The sequence below is a fragment of the Pinus tabuliformis genome, chromosome 7 (genome assembly GCF_031772625.1).
Source record: "Pinus tabuliformis cultivar Carrire ecotype Pingquan chromosome 7, CPIR1, whole genome shotgun sequence".
Classification (NCBI taxonomy): domain Eukaryota; kingdom Viridiplantae; phylum Streptophyta; class Pinopsida; order Pinales; family Pinaceae; genus Pinus; species Pinus tabuliformis.
Genome location: NC_142293.1, coordinates 1,278,325,974 through 1,278,353,786, shown reverse-complemented (window position 1 = coordinate 1,278,353,786; position 27,813 = coordinate 1,278,325,974). Strand labels below are relative to the sequence as shown.

The 27,813-nt window shown below is 33.2% G+C and overlaps 1 pseudogene; it reads left to right on the top strand.

Annotated features, from left to right (window-relative positions):
• Positions 1-27,813, top strand: LOC149252148 (cytochrome P450 750A1 pseudogene; annotated as a pseudogene).

The following is a 27,813-nucleotide window of genomic DNA, read 5'->3' as shown; positions in this document are numbered from 1 at the left end:
ATGGAACGCATGACAGAGGGCGCAGTGTCAGGGCAGAGAATGAAACGCAGGACAGAGACAGCGCTCAGGTATGAGCAGCTCAGACACAGAATTATGGGCAGAGGTGCAGGACTGACGTGCACATAACAGGCCACAGAAAAACAAGCGGCTCTGATACCATGTTAAACTCACATGGACAGCAAGACAATCTAAAAGATAAATCAGTGAGTACATTTTTTATTAACATGAGATGTACATTTATAATACAATGTTGTGACTCTTGGGTTTCAGATCCCAAGGTCTCTTGGACTGCTTAGTCTTTTCGGCTTCCACACTAACCCTTTAGGATTAGGTGTCCAACATCTACAAATTTTAATTTAATTTGTTTAGCTCTTTTTCTAATATTATTATGTTATTTTAATAATTGGTAGCATATATATTTAAAAATGACTTGTGACTGTGGCATGTAGTAGGATTAACCTCCTACTAAGAGCATCTGCAACCTTATTTTCCTTACCCTTTATGTGCTTCATTTCAAAATTGTATTTGTTAATAACGACCAACCATCTAGCATGTCTAACATTTAATTTAGGATGATCAAAAAAGTAACTTAGGCTCATGTTGTCATTCATCAGCGCAAATAATTTCCCAATAAGATACTGCTACAACACTTTGAGAGCGTATATGATTGATGTCAACTCTAGATCATCGATGGCATAATTTTTTCATATTCGTTCAATTTCTGGGACTTGTAAGAAATCATGTATTATTCCTACGAAAAAACACCCTTAATCGATCCTTGGAGAAATAAGTGTACAATGTGAAACCTTGATATGGATTTGCAATTCATAATATGGGAGTGGTGGTTAGCAAGTGTTTAAGGGTGTCTAAATTTTCCTGACATTTAGGGGTCGAGTTAAACTTGCAACACTTTTTCTGTAATTAATTTATAGGAGATGTAATTTTCAAGAAACCTTCTATAATTCCTTATTATCCCCATAGAAAACCTAATTTATGCTACGTCGTTAGCCACTAGCTAATATAGGATGGATTTCACCTTTTTTGGGTCTACTCCTATCCCCTTTTCGAAGATAACATGTCCCAAATATTGTATTTCCTATTGATAAAATCCACACATACTGAATTTTGCATATAATTTGGTGTTCCCTTAAGGTCTACAACACTATCCTTAAGTGTTCATCATGCTCCTATTCATTCCTCAAGTAGATCACGATATCATCTATCAAAATTAGGACAAAGTTATCTAGATATTTATTGAAAACGTTGTTCATCAAGAACATGAAGGTGACTAGTATATTTGTCAACACGAATGGAATGACTATGAACTTATACTGTGAATTGTGTTCATAATTCATCCTTATCATTCAAAATACAACATTTTTTCTTATTCATCACATTTCAATGTCATTGTTTTGTCAAATTATAATGTTGTTTATTGTTCATCACATTACAACATTGTTTGATGTTTGTCACATTATGGAGTTGTTTATTGTCCACCACATTGTGATGTTGTCTTTGGTTTGTCAATTTGGGAACAAAATTAATGTTAATTCCCGTTGTGGCTATGGTCCACTAGGGATCCCATGTTGACTATGGTTAACTTTAATACTCATTTTGACTACGCTTGATCATGCTAACCATGACCTGCCATAGTGAACTATAGATTACATGTGTTAATGCATATTTTAATGTTTAGTTAATAAGTTATGTCAATGTATAGTAGACCTTGTAAACCCAGGTAACCTAGTTAACTATGCTTCACTATAGTTTACTTACTAAACTTGGGTCAACCTAGTAACCTTCTAAATATAGGCGAATGTAAAAAACCTAGTCCAGTCCACAATGACGTTTATTATTTTTGAAATTGCATTGTCATTTCTTGTTCATCATATTGTGACATCATTTGTTGTTTTTAATTTGAAATTTTGTTTTTCACATTTCAATATTGTCACATTTCCACATGGATTGTTGATTATTAAATTATGAATTGTTGCTTGTTCATCACATTGCAATGTCATTTCTCATTCCTCAAATTACAACATTATTTGTTGTTCTTTACATTGTGAAGTTGCCTTTTGTTCATCGTAGTGCAAATTTGTTGGTTGTTTTTCACATCATTATGTTGTTTATTATTTGTTACAATGTGAATTTATTTGTTGTGTGTCACATTTGCAAAAAATATTTAAGTTAGTGCCCACGGTGACTTTGGTTTTCCTTAGTTTGAATGGTTACTGTGGTTGACTTTTATGCTCATGATGATTACGGTTTTGTTGGAAACAACGTTAATACTGAGAGGGGGTGAATTAATATTAAGGCTAATTTCGAGTTTTATGCCAATTTTTCTTTACTTATTCAAACTTTGTATCCACTTAAATGAGGGAAACCATTAAAATAACATAACAATAGCCAGATGAATAAACATAAACACACACATCATGAGACACACACATATGACACATAGGTTTAACATGGAAACCCTTTCGGGAGAAAAGCCACCAAAGCTTGTTTTTCTTATTGATGCAAAAATAAGAGAACCTACTCTATTACATCAATTTGTTTGTGAGATACCAGTCACAAGAAGCATAAACTCCCTTTTATTTTTTGGTATAACCCATTAGCAAGAAGTGCCAATTCCCTCCTTCTGAGAAAGGTTGATCAGCCTACTAGAAGCACCATATAAAGCACCAAATTCATGGATTTATTGCATGAACCAACTTGTAGCTCCTTGGATTTATGCAAGAACCAACTTGTAGGAGGAACCAACACCCAAGTTCTTAGACACCCACTAATAAAGGAAGGACCAACTTCTAGTATGCCAGCTCCAACACATAATCAAAAGAAAACTTACTGCACATTGTAATTGGTAGCTTCTCTACCTGTTTTTAACTATGTTCTCCTCAAAATCGTTTTGGCCCATGCAACAATCTGTCCTTTGCACACTCTAGAGAATCATATTATTATATTCATCAGTCTACACAAATACACAATAGTATTTTCACTCTTCACACTTTGCAATAACATACTCATGTGACCTCTTTGCTCTATACCTTCTCTTTTTGCTCTGGCACACATTCTGAGCAGTGCAATCACACTCGAAGCTCTCCACACATGTCACACTCCATAGAATATACTCCACCCTTGACCCTCTTCCATTCTATAGGCATTCTTAAACTCTCAAAATAGCCCTTGAACACTCTAGGACTCTTTCCTCTCCATAGGAACTCTCAACCTCTCTCTGTAACACTAGTAGACTTGGCCTCTCCTCAACAACACATGCACGCACTCAGGTCTCCACACATATATCTGAACAATGTTGCATACCCGCCATTTCTCAACTGCAATCCTAGTTTTTTTATTATTAGAACACAATTATCGATTGTCTCTCTGTTAACCAACAATCTACCATGCACAGTATCAGAGTGTATCTCTGCACGGCTTCGCCATTCTGTTGTTGCATCTCATAACTTAAATCAATGTTATGTTAATATTTTGATTATGGTCGCTCGACCTTGAATTACTCATGAGGCTTAAATCCTTTCTCTCTATAATATTGAAAGTCAAATGTATTTATCTTACTTCTCAGTGTATTCTAAAGGAACTTTTGACATATGCTTGCTATTATAATCTAGGTTCTTTATTTTTCTTGTATAAAATATTTGTGAGTTTTCCTTACAACCACAAGTGAGTTATCCATATATGGAAATATTTTGTTTTACCTAAGCATAATAATCTCTGACCACATTAGGTTTAGCATAAGTTTTCACTAACCACAAAATGTCCAATTTGGAATTCTACTGGACAACTAGCTCAATAATTACCTTTTAGCAAAATACTACCTCCCTCAACAACACCCTATCTGGGGGTATCAAGCTTACAACTTTTCTTTCCTCTTTTGTTCCTCATGCAACCAAGCTCCTTGATGTTTTCCGGGCCCTTAGAATAGGCTAGGATATGCCTCAGCCATAAATTTCTCATCCTCCCAAATAGTCTCTTCTGGGGTGAAGTGCATTACTTGCACTTTAACCTGGGTGATAACTCATTTCCATGATATTATTTCTCTCTGGTTGAGAATACAAAAAACCTCGACATGGAATTCTCAATTCGACTTGACCTACATTCCCAGTCACTAAAACTTTTTCTAGTTTCCAATCAATCATTAATTAAATCATTTCAGGTTTATTATATTACCTACACAACATCCTCCTAATTTATAATATTCTTAGGATCATGTATGTACTTACTTAACAAATAAAAATGTAATACATTATGTGCATGTATATGGCTAGGGAAATCCGATTGAGAGGCTACATGCCTAAATTGTGCAAGTATTTGGAAAGGGACACAAAATCAGGGAGCTAGTTTTTCCCAACTTTCCCACCTCAAGGTGATATTTTTTCTTTTAACCCTTATATACACATTATGTCCCCCTTGAAACTCCCTATAAGTTCATATTTTACCTACATAACTTTTCTATTGATCTTGAGCAACCTTGAAGTTCAATTGTACTTTCCTCATAATGTGTTCCCTTTATTTTAGCATGTCTACTCCCAATATTAGTTTATGTTCAAGATTACTCCAATTAATAGGTGTCCTACACCTCCACACATACAATACCTCGAATTGGGCTCATCCTTAAGGAAGCATGATAGTTACTATTGTATGAAAATTTCACCAAGTGTAGAAAATATTCCCACTTTATTAGTTGTTGCGTGACACAACCATAATATATCCTCCAACACTTGTTTCACTCGTTCAATTTTCCCATAAATATATGGATGGTAGTAAATACATAACTATACTTGAGTGCTTAATATACTAAAGAGAGCCTTCCAAAAAGCAGATGTAAACTTCATATCTCTATCCTAGATTATTACCTTAGGTATACCATATAAATGAAAATTTTCCCTCATAAAGATGTCATCAATTTGATGAGATTTGTAGGTTTATTTTACAAGAACAATATGTGTTTATTTACTCAATTTATCTACCGCGACCATTATGGTGTCATTTTCCTTTTTGACTTGCGTAGACCTATGATAAAATCTAGAGTGGTAATTTCCCATTTCCATTAAGGAATGTGTATCAAATGAAGTGAACTTGTTGGATGTTGTTGTTGATCCTTTATCTGTTGGCACTCTATACCTTTTTTTAGATATTCTGCCATTTCCCTATGCATAGTAGGAAAAGAATAATCCTTCCTCAAAAAAATAATTAATTTCTGGCAACAAGGGTGGGCAACATAAGGGTTTTTCTTATATTCATATAAAATTAGTTTCTTAATCTCTTGTTGGTTGGGAGCATAAATTTTGCTCCTATAGATAAAAAAATCATCCCTATTAATTTCATATCTCATTTGTTCTTCAATTTTGTTTTCTTCTTTTATTTTCTTCCACAAAATTTGATAGTTTGGGTGTCTTTGGGCTGTATTTTTAATCTAATCTTAAAAATGAAATTTTATTTGACTAAATGAAATTTCATAAATATAGTTAAGCCTTCTACTTAGGGAATCTACCACCCAGTTTTCTTTTCCTTTCAAGTTCTTTATATCAAATTCAATTTCTCTTATGGAAGTAGTCCATCATGGTTGTCGAGTGTTAAGGGTGTGTTAAGGGTGGGTTGCTTAAAGAAAATAGCGAAGCTACTGTGATCAGTTATCAAAATAAATTTCTTTCCTAACAGGTAGTGTTCCCATACTTTTAAAGCATGGCCTACTATTGTCAATTCTAAATCATAAACATAGTACCTTTTCTCATGCTCCTTCAATGTTTTGGACTCATAGGCTACCACACAACCCTCTTACATAAAAATGACCCCTACCCCTTCCTGACATGATTTATACAAGAAATAAATTCCTTTTGTAGGCCTGCAATCCTTAGATCGGTGGTTGGATTCAATAGATGCTTTAGTTGGTCAGAAATATTTTGACATTTTATTGCCTACTTAAAATTTGTCCGCTTATTTTGTAAAGGGGTAATGACGTATGCGACTCTAGAAAATCAATATATAAAGCGGAAATAATAACCCACTAACCCCATAAAGGATCTAATATCTGCACCATTTTTATGAATATGTTATTCCATAATTGTTTTAATATTTTATGCATTTACAACTATTCCCTATTTCTTGATTACATGCCCCAAATATTATATTTTTCAATTTGTAAACTTGCATTTACTATACTTATTGTATAGTTGCTCTTCCTGCAAGCTTTTCAATACTCTTTGTAAATGGATTTTATGTTCTTCCACATTCTTTGAGTAAATTTGTATGTGACCAATAAAGATTAAGACGAAATTTCCTATATATGGTTGAAATATACGATTCATAATGCACATAAATGTGGTCGAGGCATTAGTAAGCCCAAAAGGTAGGACTACAAACCCATATTTCTCGTAACAAGTCCTAAATGTAGTTTTGAATGCAGTTTTGCATATGTATTCTTCTTTGATATGTAATAGATGGTACCATGAGCATAAATAAATCTTGGAAAACACAATAGCGACCTTAGATTTATTGAATAAATCATTGATTCTGGGTAGCAAATATTTTTTTAATGGCTAATTTATTCAATTGTCAATAGTCAATTCAAAGCTCTAAGGTGCCATCTTTCATTTTGACAATGATTATAGGTCTCCCCATGGAGATACACTTGGAAAAATGTATTTTTTATTAAGCAACTCTTGTAGTTGCATTTTTAATTTAGTTAGTTCTAGCATAATCATGCTATATGGTGTGTTAGATATTGCGGTGGCTCCCATAATCAATTCAATTGTAAAATCAATATCTCATTTCCGGGGCAACCCAAGAATCTCTTTTTGGAATACATCTACAAAATTCAGAACAACTGGAAGATTTTCTAAGGTTGTTGTCTTTTTGTTAGAGTTAGCGTACCCGAATCGGGTTGAAAAAATATGAAAACCCTTCGTAATGAATTTTCCTAGGTGTGAGGCTATGACTGGTCTTAATTTGAAGGGTCTTACTATCCCTTGGATTTATTTCCTAACACCTTCTTCATCAATAAAACTAATAGTTTTACTTTTACAGTCTATAAGGGACTAATGTTTTCCTATCCAATCCATACCAATTAAAATGTCATCAGAACCTAAGGGAAAAATGTTTAAATTTATTTTTATTGGTTGTACTGCAAATTTAACAGGATAATCCTCAATTTTTGCTACCACTCCGTTTCTTTCCCAAGGGGCTAACTAAAATAGCCATAGGTTCTTAAACTTACTAACTTGCAAATGACATGACTCCACTATTTTGGGTTAATGTAGCTCAGGCTTGCACTAGGGTATATTAAAATTGACACAACATGACTGGAAATCCTACCTTCAAATTCAATCATTGTAGGTTGTTAACGGTCCTCTAGTACAACATTGATATTGGTTAGAATTCTCACCACTTCTTCTATAGTAGATGCCACTTGAATATTTTCTACCTATTCTCTTCTTCCATAATACAGACAATTCTTAATATAATGTGGTTCTCCACAACTTGAACACTGTAATGGTGTTTTTTGTGGTTGGCTAGATTCAAGTTTGGTTGACAATTTTGTTGGTTTGGATTCATTCTCTAGCCGAGATTTTTGCCTACTTTTTCATGAAAATTTACTTTGTTGGTTTTAATGTGAATTCTTAGTATTTATAATTTTTTTATTCTTAGTATTATAAATATATTTCAACCCCTTCTCACCTGAGGATTTTTTATTATTATCTCCTCTTTTTTCGGTCGTTGATAACATATTTTTTCTTTATGAACAACTTATTTTGTGGTATTAATTTTATCAATCTCCAACCGTTCCTTCATAGATACTGGTAGACTACCTATAAAACACTACACCTTAGCCTTTTCTTCTCATATGTAAGGGAAATACATCAATAAGGAAGTAAATTTTTCTACCTACTTATCCATAGATAACTGAGCCAATGTGAGGTCATAAAATGCTTTGGCTTTGTCATCATAAAACTGCTCTGTTAAGTACTTATTCTTGAAATATTGTTGTAAATTCTCCCATTTTATCCCATGTTCATAAGCTCCTTGGAATGCCTAAACTTTTTCCCACGATAGGGTTGCTTTTATTTAGAGATAATATATTGCTAGACAAGCCTTCAAGTTGTCATCATATTCATAAATCTGCTAGTACTTATTAATATTTACCAACCAACCTTCTGTAGCTTCCTCAAATTCACAGTGAAAGGTTGCGGGCATAATTTTCCTAAATTCCCCTTGTAATTTTCTTTTTTTATATTTTTTTGCCATTTTTACATTTACCCCTAAGAAGCACTTCAATATTATTCCTCACCCATTTTGTAGGCACCCTCTGACTCTTCATTAGGATTTTTCACAAATATCTTGTGCTCTCTCTACATGTGTGATTCTACTTTGTTTCCATTATCAGGATTTGGGGCTATGTTTCTTTGATTCTATTTGTTGATTAAAATTTTAATTGTTATTTTTTGGTCTCATGTCAATTTGTCATTATCAGCACTTAAATTTTCCTTCATATCCTCAACTATTGCACTATTTCCAGTAGCATTATGGTTGTGGATCGAGGTTAGTCCCCTAACTCAACCCAAATTTGTAGATTGGGTCTTGGAAAGGGTATTGAGCTAGGCCCTGTAGGTGGCCTTGTAGGTGGTATGATCATCATACCAATTCCACTTCTCATCACTTTATCTCTCTTGAACAAAACATATAATTTGTTACTATATTGGTTTGCCCTCAATAGACCATAGTGTGCTAACTATGGTTCTCATACAACTTGTAACATACCTGCTCATTTTTTTTTACTATGGTAAATGATAAATTACCACTTATCACCAGTTGTAAATTATTTATATGGTCATGCTATTTCTTCTAAATTCAAGATAACACTTTATATTATCGTTGTTTCCCATCACATATAATATATGTGACACACTTATAGTGCATAAAATTCATGGTAGTTATGTTGGGGTTGCTTGTAAACTTACATAACTTATGTCATTATGTCTAATTCATATGTGGAAATATACAATTCTTCCCTCAGTGCAAAACCTAGGGTTTTAATTTTCTTTGTTTTATATGATGTTATATCAACCTCCTTATGTGCCCATTGGAAATTAGACATTCCATACATGTTGGTCACATCAACACAATAGTGTTGACATTGCTTCATCTAAATATTTTAGATCTCTAGCTATTCAGACTATGATCTTGGGATTCAGTTTTCCTTTTGAATGGGAATACAAAAATGATTTGATGTTCCTAATGATTAGTGCTTCAATCTACAATGTGATGGAGTTAAGTGGTTATAAAGTAACTACCTGCGCTTCCACGATGCTGCTCCTAACTCGGATGTACACCTTTGCCCATAAGGAATGAGCTCTTCAGTGGAACCCTCACTGTTCATAGTGCTTCCTTAGTTAAACCATTTTACTCATGCATTTTCCATTATTGTCTTTCTAGGTGACATCGATAATTGGAAATTTGTGATTTTTTTGGGTTTCCAGCTAGGGTTACAATTTTGGTTTAACAAACTTTCCACTTATTGTCTGCTTTTAGCTTCCTCTGCCTGAGACTCTTTGTACAATAATATTCCTCCAATGTTAACTACAAAATGGGTCATTAAATGCATTTTTTATTATAGGGATAATATTCGGAGGAGAATAGCTTACCTTGACCTATGGTTAGCAACAATGACATATTATTTTTTAATTATTCTCATTGACTTATCTTCTTCAACTTTTTATGTATATCATTCCCCAACTAAATTTTGATGTTTAGTGTATAATGTGATGGTTATGGCCTAATCTAGGAGGATCTTCAAAATGGTCAAAGTTATAAAGTCTCAGATGCTCGTAGAACTAGCACCAAGTCGAAGAGACCTTCGCGTTGATTTCGACAGTATATTCAATTTCAAAAATGGGCTCCAAATGAGTGAGAAAACACACTCTCAAAATTTATGGCAAACATGTAAAAGCATGGACCTTTTAATGCCAATTGGAAATCTCATATCACAACAATTGGCAGGTCAATGTCAACGCAGGTGGTCAAAGTCAAAGTAGGTATAGTTCAAAGGTCGGATGGGCAGCATTGGGGTCGAACTCGTGACCTCTGCCTACACAGTGAAAAACCTTACCAATATTCCATGTATTTCATTTATTAAATGATGGGCACAAATATGTATTTATTGTTTTGTATTATAGCAAGTGGGGGTAGGGTTGGTGAAGCCCACCATATCTAGTGGCCCAATCAAGCCAAAACCATGGTTTAATCGGTGCAAAAACAATTTGAAAAGGTGAATATAAATGTTATATGGCAATGGAAGAGTTGATATGTGGCAGTAAAGGTATGGCGTGGAGTTAAGAACAAGTTTAAACTGCACAAATTGTTGATGTGGCAAGGGAGGTGGCACCCAATGGCGCGAAGCAGTATGTTAATAGTTTATGAATTGGCATGTCATGTGCCATAGGTTTCAACATGGTTCCACCGCTGTGTTTGGTTACAATATATGCCAAATATATATATTCTTCCAACCTATAACATTAATAACAAATTTTATATATTAGATTCAATGTGCCATATTTAAACCATGTTGTAGTTTATTGCAATATATCATATGGTTTTCAAACCATAATGCGCCAACTTCATATTTATTAAAACAAAATTCCATATTTTCCATTCAAGTTCGGGAGGTCCACGGGTTTGACCCTGGGACCTGCCCGTGACCTTATAAAATGATAGTCTATTGCGACCTAAAGGGGGAGTTGTATAGTGCAACTGAAAACTATGTAATATTTGTGCCTTCAAAGGCCTTTTTAGGCATATCTTGGCCGTCCTTGGACCTTTTTGTAATCTGAAATTTGCGTTGAAGAGCTAAAGCTGAGAGCTATCAGCTCACAAAATAATTTTGATGTTAAGAGTCTTCTCAGAATTCATAATACAATGGACGCCCACTTGGAAGCGGACCCAGAGATGTAGTTCAAGAGGGACAAACTCCGTCATCAAATTTTAATGTGTTTGCTTCTTTTATTTCTATTGTTCATGCTCATTTTTAGTTTTTAAGTTTATGTTTAAGGCACTTAAAAACACAAATTTCTCTCCTTCATTCACATATAAGAAACCTTAGTTAATATTTGATGAAACTGACCAAATACTCAATTTTGTGTTTTCGGATCATATTTTGGTATTAAAGCAAGGTTTATCATGTATAAAAAGGATATTTTCCAATTTGAATGTTAACTAGATCTAGGGTGCAATGTGGAGAAGGGAAAATTGAAGAGTTTAATCCAGAGATTGGAAGGAGGAAAGTCTCGCAAAATATGGCAGGTTCAAATGAAGGAGAAGTTCCTAAGACAAAGAGCGAGGCTGAATTTTAGTAGATGTTCCTTAATATGCTAACAATGATTGTATAACATTATGAAGATAAGAAGACTAGAGATGCAACTTCTTCTTCTAAAGGCGCGAAAGTGAAAAAGGGAAAGGAAAAAGCTGATGGTAATGAACCTCCTTCTCCTTGATCTTTGTCTTCCTCTTCTTCCTCATCCTCTTATCATTCCAGTTCATATTTAGACTCACAAAAGAAACCAAATAAATCTCCTCTTTTCAAGCATGATGTTAAGTTTGAGTTTCCAATATATGATGGTGAAATGAATCGTGAAAAGTTAGATAATTGGATAAAGCAACTTGCATTGTATTGTAGAATTTAGAATATTGTTGATGAATCTACAAAAATTCAGTTAGTTACACTTAGAATGGGGGGAACAACATTGATTTGGGTTGGAATGTAAAACTCAATCAGATTTGAAGCATAAAGGTAAAATTATCTCTCAATGGTCTAAGTTTGTTAAAGCTCTTAGAAAGAAATTCTATCCTTTAGGATATATGCAACGGGCTATAATGGATTGGCAGCATATAAGACAAAGTAAAGGACGAAGTGTGCAAGATTTTAGATAGGAATTCATGAAAAATTCATTAGCACATAATGTTCTACTAAACACATAGGATAATTTGTTAAAGTATATTGGAAGTTTGCATTGTTACTTGCGACATACATTACTTATGTTTAATCCAACTGACTTTGATGAAGTGTGTGTACAATCCATTCATATTGAATAAGGTGGCAGACCTTTTTAGTCAAAGTTTTCGAAGAAACCATTCAAGCACTCAGAAAAAAAGAGTCCAAAGACAACAAAGGTAAGATAAAATCAAAGGGGAATAAATCAGAAACAAATAAGAAATAAGGAGAAAGGCCTACTTGTATTCATTTTCAGAGGGTTGGACATGATGAATCCAAGTGTTGGGAGCATCATCTACAACTTAAGCCAAGGAAGTTTCTTAAGAAGAAGGGTGAGATGAAAGCTAATGCTGTAGTTCAACAAGATTTGGGATCCAACTTCGGTGATTAAAAGAAGATAACCATTATCAGTTCGATTGGTATTCCTTTTGAATCTAGCTTCACTTCTACTTGTTCTGCATCTTGTTCAAAATATAATGATGTGATTAAAGAAAAGAAAAGGGTTGAATTGTTTCACCTAAGGATTATTTCCAAGCACACTAAGATAGATACATTATTCGATAGTGGATAACAAGAAAATCTAATATTCTAGGAACTAGTAAGGAAATTGGGATTAGAAAAGAAAAATCATCTAAAGCCATACCCTTTAGGATGGTTAAAAGAAAACACTCAAATGCAAGTCACAAAACAGTGTCGCTTAAGGTTTGCAATTACAACTAATATTTTTGATGAAGTCAATTTAGATGTGATTCCTTTGGATATATGTGGAGTTGTTCGAGGTAGTCCTTATATTTATGATTGAGATGCCATATTTCATAGAAATGAGAATAAGTGTCATCTTGTTAAGGATGGTATTGAATACGTTGTCATGGCACATAGAGTAAATACAAGCTTGGATTTAATCAATGTAAATCAAATGAACAAACTCATAAGTTCAAGTAAAAAGTATGTTCTCATGTTTATTAAAGAACAACCCAAAGATAAGTATGATTCTTTTCAATGATGCGATTCTCAATTTAAGGAAAAATTAGTTGAAATAGTGTATTCTTATAAGGAATTGTTTAAAGAACCAAAAAGTCTACCTCGAAAGCGAGAAATACAACATGAGATTCAATTACAATATGATGCCCCTCTTCCAAATATTTTCATGTATCATATTTCGGTCATAGAAAATGAAGTAATTAAGAAACAAATTCAGGAATTGGTTGATAATGTCTTCATTTGAGCTAGTTCTTCTCTATGTCGATCACCGATCATATTAGTCCCTAAGAAAGACATAACTTGGAGAATGTGTGTTGATTTTAGAGCCTTAAATGAAATCCCCATTAAGAACATGTATCCTCTTCCGAGAATAGATGATTTTCTTGATCAGTTAAAGAATGTTGTTTACTTTACAAAGTTGGATTTAAGAAGTGGTTATTATGAAATTCATATTGCAAATAGTGATATATGGAAAACTGCATTTAAGACTAGACAGGGGATTTATAAGTGGTTGGCTTTTCTGTTTGGTTAATGCAATGCTCCAACAACTTGTATGAGAGTGATGAATGATGTGTCTCATCATTTTCTCATTAAATTTGTCATAGTCTATCTAGACGATATTCTTATTTTCCTTTCAATTTTGGAAGAAAATGTAAAGCATGTAAAACAAGTTTTTGATGTGTTGCAAAGAGAGAAATTGTATCTCGAACTTTCTAAGTGTGAATTTGGGAAGAAAGTAATTAATTTATCTTGGTTACATAGTTGGAGGAGGTCAACTTAAAATAGAAGCAACTAAAATCGATGTAATCGTTAAGTGGCCACGACCTCAAATTGTGACGGAAGTTAGAAGTTTCTTAGGTGCAGTTCAATATTGGAGGACATTTATTTCTCATTTCTCTTTTATTGCATCACTACTTCATGCTTTAACAAGTTCTAAAGTCTCATTTCAATGGGGTGGGAAACAAAAAAAAGCATTTGATACTTTAAAGCAGAGAATTGTGACAGCTCCAATCTTAGCATTACCAGAGCTTGAACAACCATTTGGAATAGAAACTAGTGTTAGTGAGTATGCAATGGGTGCAATGTTATTGCAAAAAGGGAAACCTATTTGTTTTCATTCAAAAAAAAATTGTAAAGAAGTTGCTAACTATATATGATAAATAATTGTATGCATTAGTGGAAACTATTAAAAAATGGAAACATTATATAATGGGAAAAGAAACAGTGATTCATATAGTTCATTAGCCACCTCAGTACCTTCAATATCAAACTAAGTTGCAACAATCTCGACATTATATATTTATGGGGTTTTTGCATAAATTCCACTTAGTAATCAAATACAAGAAGGGTACCACTAATGAAGTAGTCGATATGTTATCAAGACCTTCTTTGAATGCTTCCATAATTCTTCAAAATAGTTCTTTAGCACACGAAAGTTACATTGAACAATATGTTTAAGATATTGATTTCAAAGATGTTTATGAATCACTAACTCATGGTGCTAATGTGGAAGAAGTGAATTATCATGTTCATGACAGGTTATTGTACCATCTTCAAGAGTTGTGCATACCACAGGGAGAAAGAGTGCATGTGATTAGGGAAGCACATTCTTCTCGTGTTTCAGGGAATTTTGTTGTAGGTAAGACAATGGCACAATTACAAAGGTATTCCTATTGGCCTATAATGAATGAAACAGTTGCTAAGTACATCAGAGGTTGTGTCATTTGTTCCAAAATCAAACCAAGCAACAGAAAGTTAGGTTTGTATATGCCACTTCGAATTCCTTCTAGACAATGGGACAATATATCTATGGATTTTGTAGGAGGACTTCCTATGTCTAGAAAAGGGCACTATTATTTGTATGTTGTGGTTGATAGATTTAGAAAAATGTGTATTCTTGTTCCATGTGGAAAGCAAGTAACTGTCTGATAGACTGCACAATTGTTCTTTCAAAATGTATGGGTTCATTTTGGGTTGCCTAGTTCTATCATTTCGGATTGAGACTCTTGTTTCATGGGAGAGTTTTGTTCCACTTTGTGGGGAATGATTGACACTAAGTTGAAAAAGAGCACAACTTTTCAACCACAAACTGATGGGAAAACAGAGGTGGTGAATAGAATAGTGGTACATCTTCTCATAGGATATTGCAGCAAGCATGCTAAGTTGTGGGATGAATCATTACACTATGTCCAACATGCTTACAACTGGGCCTTGCATTCTTCTATGTGCATATCTCCTTTTGCGACATGTTTGGGCTACCTGCCAAAATCACCAATGGACTTCATGTTTGGTGAAGAATCTTAGGAGGATGAACATGGAGATGCCAACAAAGCCATCAAGTTCATGAAGTAGTCTAGGATCATTTGTAGAAAAGTCAAGCCAAGTACAAAATGCGCCATGACAAGCATTAGGTATATCATCACTTCCAGGTTGGTGACTGAGTATGGCTTTACATTAGCAAAGAAAGGATGAAAGGTGAAGGTAAAACGTTGAGACCTATTAGGTATGGTCACTATGAAATTGTTGAAAATCTTAGTCACAATGCATTCTGGTTAAATTTTCCTCCATATATGCACATATATTTAGTTGTAAATGATGAAAATTTGAAGTTGTATGAACCTACTATGATCATGGATCTAGAGGAGAATGTTCAAATTCCATCTGTAGATGATTTTGCACTTGAATGTATGACTAAGTTGCAGGAAGATACCATCTTGGATAGGAAGGTTCGTACTTCCAGGTGAGGAGATGTTGAGTATCTTTGAGTGGGACTGAAAGACATCAATCCAATCAGGGCAAAGTGGATGGGGATCAAAAGGGTGAGGGAGTTGTACCCTCACCCCATTTCTGCTTAAAATCAAACTTTTAGTGGCCCAAAATCTTCCAGTGGCGAGGAATGATACAGGAGGATCCTCAAAATGCTCAAAGTTCAAAAGTCTCATATGCTCACAAAAATAGCTCCAAGTAGAAGAGCTCATCTCGCTAATTCCAACAGTATATTCAGTCTCAAAAATGGTCTCCATATGAGTGAGAAAAGACACTCTAAAATTTATGGAAAACAAATAAAAAATGGGCCTTTGCAGGCTAGGTGATAATCTCATATCATGACAAGTGGTAGGCCAAAGTCAACGCAGGTGGTCATAGTCAATGTAGGTATAGTTCAAAGGTCAGATGGGAAGGGTCAGGGTAAAACCCATTACCTCTGCCTACACCGTGAAAAACCTTACCAATACACCATGTATTACATTTATTATGTGATGGGTGCAAATATGTGCTTATTTTTTTGTATTATGGAAACTAGGGGTAGGGTTGGTAGAGCCTGCTACATCTAGTGGCCCTGCCAACCCAAAGCCATGGTTCAATCAACACAACAACAATCCAAAATGACAGAGTATAAATGTTATATGGCAACAAAAGTCTTGATATGTGGCAATGAAGGTATGGCGCGGAGTTAACAACAAATTCGAACAACACATAGTGTTGATGTGGCACAGGAGGTGGCACCCAATGGCGTAGAGTGGTATGTTAATAGTTTACAAATAGGCATTTCATATGCCATGGGTTGCAATGTGGTTCCAACACTGCATTTGGTTACAATTTAAGACAAATATATATACATTCCACCAACCTATAACATTAATAACAAATGTTATATATTAAATTCAATGCACCATATTTAAACTATGATGTAACATATTGCAACATATCATATGATTTTCAAACCATAATGCACCAACTTCATATTGTTAAAACGAAATGGCATATTTTCCATTCATGTCCGGGAGGTCAGTAGGCTTGACCCTCGGACCTGCCCGTGACCTTATAAAATGATATGGCATTGCGCCATTAGGGGGGAGTTGTACAGTGAGGTTGAAGAACATGTAATATTTGTGCTTGCAAATGCCATTTTGGGCATATCTTGGCCATCCTATGGCCTTTTTGTAATTTGAAAGTTTCATTGAAGGGCCAAGGCTGAGAGCTATTAGTTCATTGAAGCATTTTGATGTAAAGAGACTTCCGAGCATTCTTAATATAGCAGAAACCCACTTGGAAGAGGACTCGGAGATGTAGTCCAGGAGGGACGAACTCCGTCATCAAAGTTTTATGTGTTTTCTTCTTTTCTTTATGTTGTTCATGCTCATTTTCAGTTCTCAAGTTTATGTTTAAAGAACTTAAAAACCAATTTTCTCTCCTTCATTCACATAAAGTAAACCTTAGTTAATATTTACTAAAATTGAGAAAATAGTCAATTCTATGTTTTCAGATCACGACCTCAATGGTTAGGGTCACAATGGTCACATCCGCCCTTTTCTACAGCTGAAAGATGCAACCCTAAACACACCTTTCTTATGGACCCTAAGTTATTTTCTCAACACTACAAGCAAAAGGCCTTCTAGCGGAGTTTTTTGTGTAAGCCCCTATAAAAATAGCTCAAAAATATGTTTGTAGTAAAGATTAGTAGTGGTGGTGGGCAGGTAGATGTTTTAGCAATTTTTTCTTTGACTGTCGGTCGGCAATATATGAACGTATTGGTGCCGATAGAACATGGTGCAGTGTACTAGGTTTATTTCAAAAGAAAGGTGTGCTAAATAACAAACAACGTCGATGCATATAGTACTCTATAGCACCGAAAAACGATTAAATTTAGAAAAAATTCAGTTTTAAATTTCAATTTTCCCAGTGTCCTGCTATACTATAATAACCACCCGATGATAAACTAGTACTATAACACCCTGGTTCATGCACAATATACCTTGCATCGGTGCTTGAATAATAGATAGCAATGGATAAAGGTTAATTTATTTTTTTTTGGTGTTATATATAATCACAACACTCATTCTATTCTTGTAGTAAAACACCTCTTTTCATACTTAGAAGGATTGCCTCTATAGTTTTTAATTTTCAAAAAAAATTGTTCATATATTCCAATGAAGAACTGTTATTTTTCATGTATCAAAATGCTCCTGTCTATCTTAGCCAGAGCACCAGCAGGGTTTTTTAAATTTGTGATGTTATATTCCCATGGAGAACTGGTGCTGTCAATTATTTAAAATGACCTGTTGTATCTACACAAGAGCACCACTATAGGGTTTTTAGTTTAAAAAAAATCCGTTCTATCTTATTACAAAGAACCGATGTTTTTCATTTATTAAAATTCCTTGGTGCGTCTTTGAAAGAGCACCTCTAGGTAGTATTTAGTTCTTAGAAATTACGATGCTATAGCTCGATAAAGTAGTAGTGAAATACAAGTATTCAAACACTGTAGTGAATCTTAATAAAAGCAATGCTATAAGGTTTTTAATTAAAAATAAAGTGGTGTTCTTGGATATTTGATGCATCGGTGTGGTTATAATAATGCAACAAAAGAGGGTTAAATAAACAAATACCTACATGCCATAAATTTGATTTTTACCATCTACAATGTTTTAGAATTTTGAAGCACCATTGCCACTCTTTCCTCATGCAAGCACCCTGATGTCATTGTTTCTCTTGTTCACCATCCTTCCATACCATTCTCAGTGTGTGGCCTTCAAATTTTCTCAAATGGTGGTGAAATTTGTTTTTCTAAATTACGTGACAACAAAAGCTCTGTGATGAAAAAATGTTGAGGTAATGTCTTGATTTCTCTTTATTTTCAATTTTTAGTAGATTATAATTTCAAAATAGGTCAAAAAATCAACTCATTTTGAAAAAAATCATGTGTTGTCCTTGGACAATTATGGCTCACACTGATAGTGGTGCACCTCATAAATTTACATGGTGCACTGGAGTTCGGTCCATGAACCTAATACACTACTATTTTTTTGGTTCATTTCGTAAATGAAAATGTACCGGGAAAAGCTATAAATTATGCACCGATGTGTACATTTCTATGTTACGCCTGGCGCGTTTATATTTACCAATCGAACCACACAAATAATATTCAAAAAATATAGATTGGTGCATTTGATAACTTGAACTTTCTCTACCGGTGAAAAAAAATAATACACGCAAACCGATGCATAAGTTTGAGATGAGCCATGATGAAAATATATATATGTGAACCAAAGTGGTGCGTTATATGTATGTATGCATTGTCTCTAGTGCAGTTGTGTTTGATAGCACATCAAAGCTGGTGCATTACTCTTTTTTGGGTGCACTAAAGATTTTTTTTTTTTAATTGAAACTTATGTTTCCATATTTATAAATACATTTTTCATTTAATAAAAAAATTATGTTTTATGTAAGAGGTTGATGTATTTTATATGTCAATAATGTAGCAAAGATGTCAACAAAGAGAGCAGAAACAACAATAGGAGAAAATGGCAGACAAATACAATGTGTTCTGACCATGGGAGGACTGAGAGAGGGAGAGGGATTTATACTCTCTCCCTATTAGCGCAACAACCCGATCATTCTTGAGGAATGTAGGTCTATTTAAGTACTATGAGGAGGTTACAATCTGAAGGTTCACTCAATGTTGTTGGCACATCTGATCTGCTATTGTGGAGTTGAGAAGCAGGCTTTTCGTGTCAGTCCTAAGGCATGGTATAGGCCCTTTGAGGAGGAAATATATTTTATCACTGGCCTATCTAGATGAGGCGGAGATTTTCCCTAGTTCCCTGATGTCCCCAATGGGGTTGTAGCAGAGATTCAACTTGTCTACTCTCAAGGATATGTTGGGGCTCATGTAGTCTGTCTAGGAAATTTCCAGGTGCTTGGTGAACATGTACAAATTTCTTATTTTGATACGTAGGAGGTTAGATTCCTCTGATTATTAGTGACCGTAATTACACACTATAATAATGATGGGAAACACAATAGTTTCCCTCTTTTATATTATGTCAATTATTTGATTTAGGCACCACAATGTATCAAATGGTATGCCATTTTCTTGATGTAGTTTTGTAGGGATTTAGATAGATGTCATGCGATGATACATGGGAGGACGACCTTCCCTTTTTCTTCAGAGCTTTTTTCTTTATCTTTTAAGGGGTTTTCGGAGACAAGGCTTACGTTTGAGAATCACCCTTTTAGGCCGATGAATGAGGTGTAGATGTGCATGTGGTGCCAGATGATGCCCAGGAGGGGCTTGCTAGAGTATCCAGACAAGATTTACACCCACACACTAGTGCTAATGACTAATCATGATGACCACACATTTATCTTATTGTCATTTCTGTATGTGGCTATTTATTGGATACATTGTCCCAAGATCCTCTTCACACTGGATGAGCATACAGATGATAGAGGTAATATTAGTGTTTTGTTTAAATTAATCCAGTTTCAATTATTGTCTTAATTAATTAGAATAAAATGTTAGAGGAAATTTTAGCCTAAAGGTGGCCTCCTAAGGAAATTAGTAAAATGGTAGTTAAAATAATAAAATAGGAGTTATGAATTTTGTAGGAAAAAGAAGAAAACTAATTTTTCTTAATTCTATATTTGGCTCGTCTCCTTATAGGTTTACTCAAATTTGAAGTGTAAAAATGTTTTGGATGCATAATTAAGTTCCACATCCAATGAGTACCCATTATGCATACTTTTGAGAAGATCCACATTGATAAAAATTGAAGATACATTAAAAAAATATGTCGAACACACTTTTTTAATGTATTTTAATTTTTTTTATCAATGTGGGTCTTATCAAAAGTATTCATAATGGGTACTTGTTGGATATGGAATTTAATTTCGCATCCAACAAGTGTCTACACATGAAATTTGAGTACACTTATAAGGAGATAAGCCAAAAATACACTTAAAAAGGTAGTTTTTCTTCTTTTGCCTCCAAAAAATTTGCATGTACCTCTTTTTAAGTTTAAAGTATTTTGATTAGTATACATATTATGAAATGGAAATTACATGCAAATTTCATGGGCACTTTTAGGTTGAAATTTCCTCTAATATTTATTCTAGCACGTTCTTTAACTTATTTTATTATTTTTTTAATGGAATTGTCTAATTATTGTTGTGTACTATATATTTTTTAGACACCAGTACATTCCTTAGGGACATTCTTCCTCCCCCAATGTAAGGAAAATATGAGAGATGGGTGAGGCCCAAGAGGGTGAGACACATCCTCATGGGGATGTGTGCATTTGGTCCCATAGGGCTAGTCTAATATTTAGGATGGACTATTGTGACATGTTGTTTAGAGTTTTGGTTGAGGAGAGAATCCGCCCTACGAGGCCTCCATATATAAATGAAGATTCTACATTCGTAGGTCTCTTGAGGGACTATCAACATGAGATGATGAATGCTATGTGTCATATTGTCGGAGTTAGAAGTCTACTAAGAGCAAGAAGGGATGAAGGGCATTCAATTGTAGATATGTCAGATGAGCCTTCACACATTGTTATAACGACAGATCATGATGATGAGGGTAATGATAATGCTTCTGGTAGTACTACCCCATCAGTTCATGGTCAGGGTCTCGGTGAGCCTTCTGTTAATACACCTCCTCATCATTCACTTAGTGATCACATGTCAGAGCTAGAGGATGTGCCTCATATTTCTCCTCAGAGAGAAAACCATCCACCTCAAAGTTCGATAATTGAGGCAGTATATGAGCATCCATCGTCTTCTACTGCAAAACATGCTATCACTATTACATTTGTTGTATAAGGTATTTGATAGTAGTTATCTGATTTGTTTGTATATATATATGGTGCATTTTTTTGTTCATGTTTATGTCCTAAATTTATATGTTGGTGTTGATGTGTATAATGTTAGGACATGTTGGATATGTCCATTTAATGTGCCTACAGATAAATGTGTATGTGATAGAAGTTATTTGACATGAGATGTATATTAATTTGAGGACGTGTGTGGTGATGATGTTAGATTGCACTGATTGTGATTTGTTATATGTGATCAATATGATGATGCCCTTTTATATTATTAGATATGTGCTATAGGTGTGTATAATTAGATGATGGTAATGAATTTCAATGTGTATCTTAGATGATGTTTATGTTTGTTAGATGGTTATTATCATCATGTTTCTTTTTATGAAATATTATTTATTATAGATTATGTATTGGTGAACATATATCAAAATTTTATATCTCAAATTGCATGCAAAATGACTTAGCTAAAAAAAAAAAAAAAGATATTTCTATAAATTACAAAAATTTAGTATGGTTGAAACCATCATTGTAAAATTATGATACATATTCTTTTATTTCTTAGATAGTTCATTCATATTCATTCTAACCTAATTAATAAACTATTTCAATACTCACAAGGAAAAGGTAATTACTGGTAAAATAATTTAGTTAGTTCCTAATAAGAAAAAAATGTGTAACTCATTCAATTTTTAATATAAAGATATTAATAATATTAAATTATTCAATATTACAATTTAACAAATGAAAATTTACACTATAGCCAACCTATATATACAAATATAAAACTAGTACTGTAGATCCATTTTCATCACAAATTTATGAATCACTAAAAGAAATTAAATCTTTTGACATGTACATTTATTTTCAAGTTTTACATTCTAAAAACGAATTTTCTTATAATGTGATTTGATCCCTCTCGACTCACGGTACATCTATTATTAAGATGGATCTATATTGGTTTATAAAATTTAATACACTATTAAATTTAAAAAACTTAAGTCATAATTTTTATAATAAATTTAGATTTAATTTTCTATTTTAATAAAATTTTATTCATCACTAAAGTTATGAGAATTTCATGAAATTCAAATTTAATACTTATAGCAACTCTTACCAATTTAAATTAGAAATGTAAAATAAGACTTGTGATGAAGTTTCTTGTAGTTTGAAATTTTCTCTATTAGAAGTTCTCCCTTAAAGTGAAGAGGGCCAATAAGATTATTTCTAATATAAGTACAGAAGGGTGTAAAATCCTCATAGGAAAATTATAGAAGGATGAATCAGGTAAATGAAACAAATATTATTTAGTATGAGTTTTTTTTCTATTAATAATATACGTAAGAATATTAGATAACATGTTTCAAACAATCTATTAATTCATATATGTTTAATGTCCTACAGGGAGAAAAAATGAAGGAAAATATCGATGTCGTTCTAAGAAAATAAAAATTATACAACATGTAAATGATGATGAATTGGTCCTAAGCTCCTCTAGAGTGGCACCAAAGGTTAATGAAATGGGGAATTTTTTTACAGAACTATGAGGGATATAGTGGAACAAATGTATAGACGTACTTTCTACTTATAATACAAAAATCAATCCAATGATTCCAAGAATCCAATTATATCTAAATTAAAGGAAGAATTTCCAGAGAAATGGGCAATGAGAAAGGTCAGGCATGCAATAAAAAAAACAGGCAACAAAAAAAATAATCATTCAAAAGGTAATATTCCTAATTAAAATGATTTTCGATATCTCTATGTATATATTACTACAAACCATACATTTACTAATATCGATTTTGTTATATTTAGTTTTCATATATCAATATAAAAATACTTTGTTACTTTTTCCAAGAATATTGTGAAAATCCCAAAGGGTCAACAAGCTGATATGTGAAACATGTCAATACGAATGTCCAAAAAAGTTTACAAGGAGATGGTCAAAGAAATGGACTTTATTGCATCATAAGAGGAGCCATCTCAACAACAACGTGCTTCAAATATATGTAATCATGATTGAATTTGTACATATAAACAAATAATTTAGTATTAAATATGAATTTTCAAGTATTTCTTACAGAAAAGAAAACAAAATGGAAGTCATTCAGCACATAAAACAGGACGACAAGGAAGTAAAGGGTTGATATTAATCTTTTTTAATAATTGTTAATGTTTCCTTATAACAACTTAAGGTTTCATTTTTATATATTTAAAGTTGTTTTACAACAACCATTCTTGAATGTCTTCAAATAGGTGCTAACATATAAAGACGAGACATCAAAAGAATTGATTGACGTTAGGTTTAATATGGGTTCTGAGTATATGTTGGCACAACAAAAATTAACTGTGGAATTTGTAAGTATCTATGTTGTTTTACTTCTCTGAGTTTATAATTAATAGAAAATAAAATAATTTATATTAAATACATGATTTATAATGGGGTTTAAAACATGTAGAAAACAAAGTATGGAACTACGCCAGCAAAAAAATTGTTGGAACAAAGCATGATACTTCATTTTGAAACCATGTGCACACTTTATGAGTCACTTATTGCTATGGTACATTGATATTCAATTTATATTGAAGTATATTATTTATTTGAATTTTCATTAATTTCACCAATGTAGATACACTCATCTCACTTTATTGTTATTTTTTCATATGGAATAGGATCAAGAAGGATAAAGCAATCGATGTAATCAACAAAATGTTCTTCCAAATAACCCAAGTCATCTTCTATGAAAATAAGATATTTTTTTTAATGTAGTGGACATAGTGTCGCAATTGAAAGATAAGGTGTTACCAACACAAATTCCATTTTGTATGAAAAAGAGCCTCTTATTGATATATCCAATGTCACTGTGAAATGGTACACCACTAATTAAATATATGGACGATTAAATATTATAATGATGAGATACAAAATCGGATAATATAAAAAATCAAATTTTAATTTATATGAATATTGTTCTAAGATATAAGTAGATTTTTTTGTGAATAACGAATTTTAAAAATTACAATAATTGCACTGCTAGAGGTGAATGTTCCAAAAAAGAGAGAATCTCATACAAAAAACCATTGTGTCCATAACATAAACATGCACCGGTGTGTTATATTATATAAAATCATTGTGACAACATCTTTTTTATGTGATCAATGCCTTTTCTGGAAACAAACAACACCGAGGCGTTTAGTTCTTCAAGCACTAGTATTGTTTGCAATTAATGCCCTTGTGCATTGTAATTTTTTAAGCCCAAGTGCTTTCATAGACATAATGCCCCGATGCCACAAAATATTACTTCCTGCCCAAGAGTATTATTAAAATTAACAACATCGGTTCTTTTATATCCTTAGCACACCAGTTCTTTTATATCATATGCATCGATGTTGCGAGTTTAAATAATATCACTAGGTCTGCAATATTTTTTCACCTGCCTTGGAGTCGTTCCTTAAAAGAACACCCTGGGGCATTGTTTGATATATACTCATTAGGGTAGTATACATTTCAGGCATTGGTCCTCTTTTCAATCAAATCCTTGGTGCTTTTAGTTATGTATGAGGCCCCAATGATTTTATATATGTAGCACACTCGTGCTACTTGTTCCATGAAGCATGCCACTAAAAAGACATTCGTTAAAAACTCTGGCCGCCTAGATTTTTTTAGTTGTGATGAAATTATGTTATAATCTCCACTAAAACATCCTCTATCATCAACATATATTTTAGGAGATGTTTTTTTTACAATTGTTTCCAATTTTATAACACTAAAAACCTACGTTATAGCCTCTGCTAGACGAAATTTTTCTTGTAGTGTGAGTGCCTACTTAGATTTCTAATAGAATCTTTGTTTTCAGGAAATTCTCATGTTAGGTTATAATTCTTTTAGTAGGAGTTTGACATCTATTTTCCCTTTCCAATTTTATTTCCCATAAATCTTCCAAGTGCTTATAGAATGTTTTATATTCTTTTTATGTCGCTTTGGGTATTAAGGAGCCAAATTTTGAAGTTATGGAGTAGAGTTTTATGTTTGAAAATCAATGTGTCACTCTGGTTAGACTCTTATCTGTGTTATGTTGATTGTTTGATTATGGTTGCTTGACCTTGACATTCCCATGAGGCTTAAATATTCTGCTCACTAATCTTGAAGGTTGAATGTATCTAGCTTACTCATGAATGTCTTTCAGAGTCATTTGTGACGTATGCTTCTTATTATAAACTGGGTTCTTTAGTTTTCTTATATAAAATATTTGGCTAGTTTTCTTTATGGTCGTGAGCTAGATGTTTGACGTAGAGTTTTGATAAATTTATCTGTTTATGGACCACTTTCTTTTTACCCAATCATAATAATCTCATGATATTTGGTCTGTAGTAAACATTTTATTGGTCAAGATCTTGGTTACAATATTTATGTTTATCAAACTATGAATATGTTTTATTTTGAGACTACATACTCTTTTATTTTGTTTATACTCGAGAAAGAAGTGTTATCCACCTGTCTATTATGTTCTTTACTTCTTGTAAATATTACATAATTAGGTGAAAGACATTTTTCATTTCAGTTAATTGTAATATCTAATTATTCTTCCTTTTAGTAATATAACAAATTTCTTTACTCAACATTGTTCACACATGGTTTGTATTTGATCATAGATTCTCTCTCTCTCTCTCTACATAGGCACACAATTACAACATTATTATTTTTATGGTTGATCGCCTTGATCATGCTCCACTATTCTCATTTCATTGTAAGGCATGCTGTTTGGCACACATTTGCAAATCATACTCTTGATGCAAGAGGAACATAGTTGGTTGTGAGGGTAGTCATGGATCTATGGGCAAGGATGCTTCACAACGTAGGAAAAATAGGGTTTACCTAACACAATGATCATGTATGTCCATTGTACATTTGAAGAACAATTAAAAGTTAGTGCAAAATTAATTTATGTTAGTGATATATGCAATAAGACTCTAGAGTTATTATTAATCAAAAATTTAAAATTTATTTTTATTTTTTTACAATACTAAATAATACATATATTCAATTGACAACATTAATCCGAAGAAATTATATAAACCAAAGGTTCACTATGAGCAATCAAAGAAGAAAATTGTTTCTATAATCCTACATTAAAATGGACTAATAATATTATATTAATAATTAAATTTCATTATTATTTTAATTTTTTTTATTAAAAATAATATAAAAAAATATATTATAATTAATTCAAACACTATATAATTGAAAAATTGAAAAGTGCATTTAATAATTTTCTTTTGAAAATGATAGAATTTGTAATAATTTATTTATTCATTAAAAAATAATAATTACCCATGGTTATTATTAAAGAATCTAAATTAATTTACTCTGGAAAGATTATTTTAAAAAATTATTTTTTTGAAAACATAAAATTTATTGCAATTTTTATTCATCAATATAGTTATCAATTATTGTTATTAGAGAAAATATATTGAAAGCTCATCATCATTGTAAAATTCACATTTATCATGTGAAAAATATAAAAAGTCGAATCGGTCGTTGGCCAACATAGCAAAGGAAAGTAGTCCGATTTGGCAAGGTTGAAGTATCTACACTGTGTGGTGAAAGAGACTCTGCGACTATACCCAGTGGTGCTCCGGCAACTCCTATTTCTTACCCCATAGAAAAGTTAATGCAGTCTGTCATGTTAGGGAAATAGCAGTTTCCTTGCATTTATATTTCCTTCAAAATTGATTTTGGCACTTTAACAAGGAAACTGCTATTCCCCTTGCATGTCAGACTGCATTAACTTTTTTATGGGGTAAGAAATAAGAGTTGCAGAGGTGCCCCTAGCGGATTCACATGAATCTGTACAAGCTGTAACAGTACGAGGATACTACATACGTATGAAAACAACGGTCATCGTGAATGTGTGGGGTATTGGAAGGGATCTCAATGTGTGGGGCCCAGATGCTTCCCAATTCAAGCCGGAGAGATTCATGGAAGACGAACATATCAATTTAGCAGATCAATCAGACTTCCGTATGATTCGGTTTGGGGCAGGAAGGAGAGGATGCCCAGGGGCCTCCATGGCTATTGAACTCGCATTTTCTCTGCTGATGCACATTTTCGGCTGGAGAGTTGAAGGTGATCCGTCCCAGCTGGATATGAAGGAAGCGACCATTCCAAGGCAAATTCCGCTCTCTGCTTTCCCAAGGATGAGGATCAGCTTTCCACTGTAA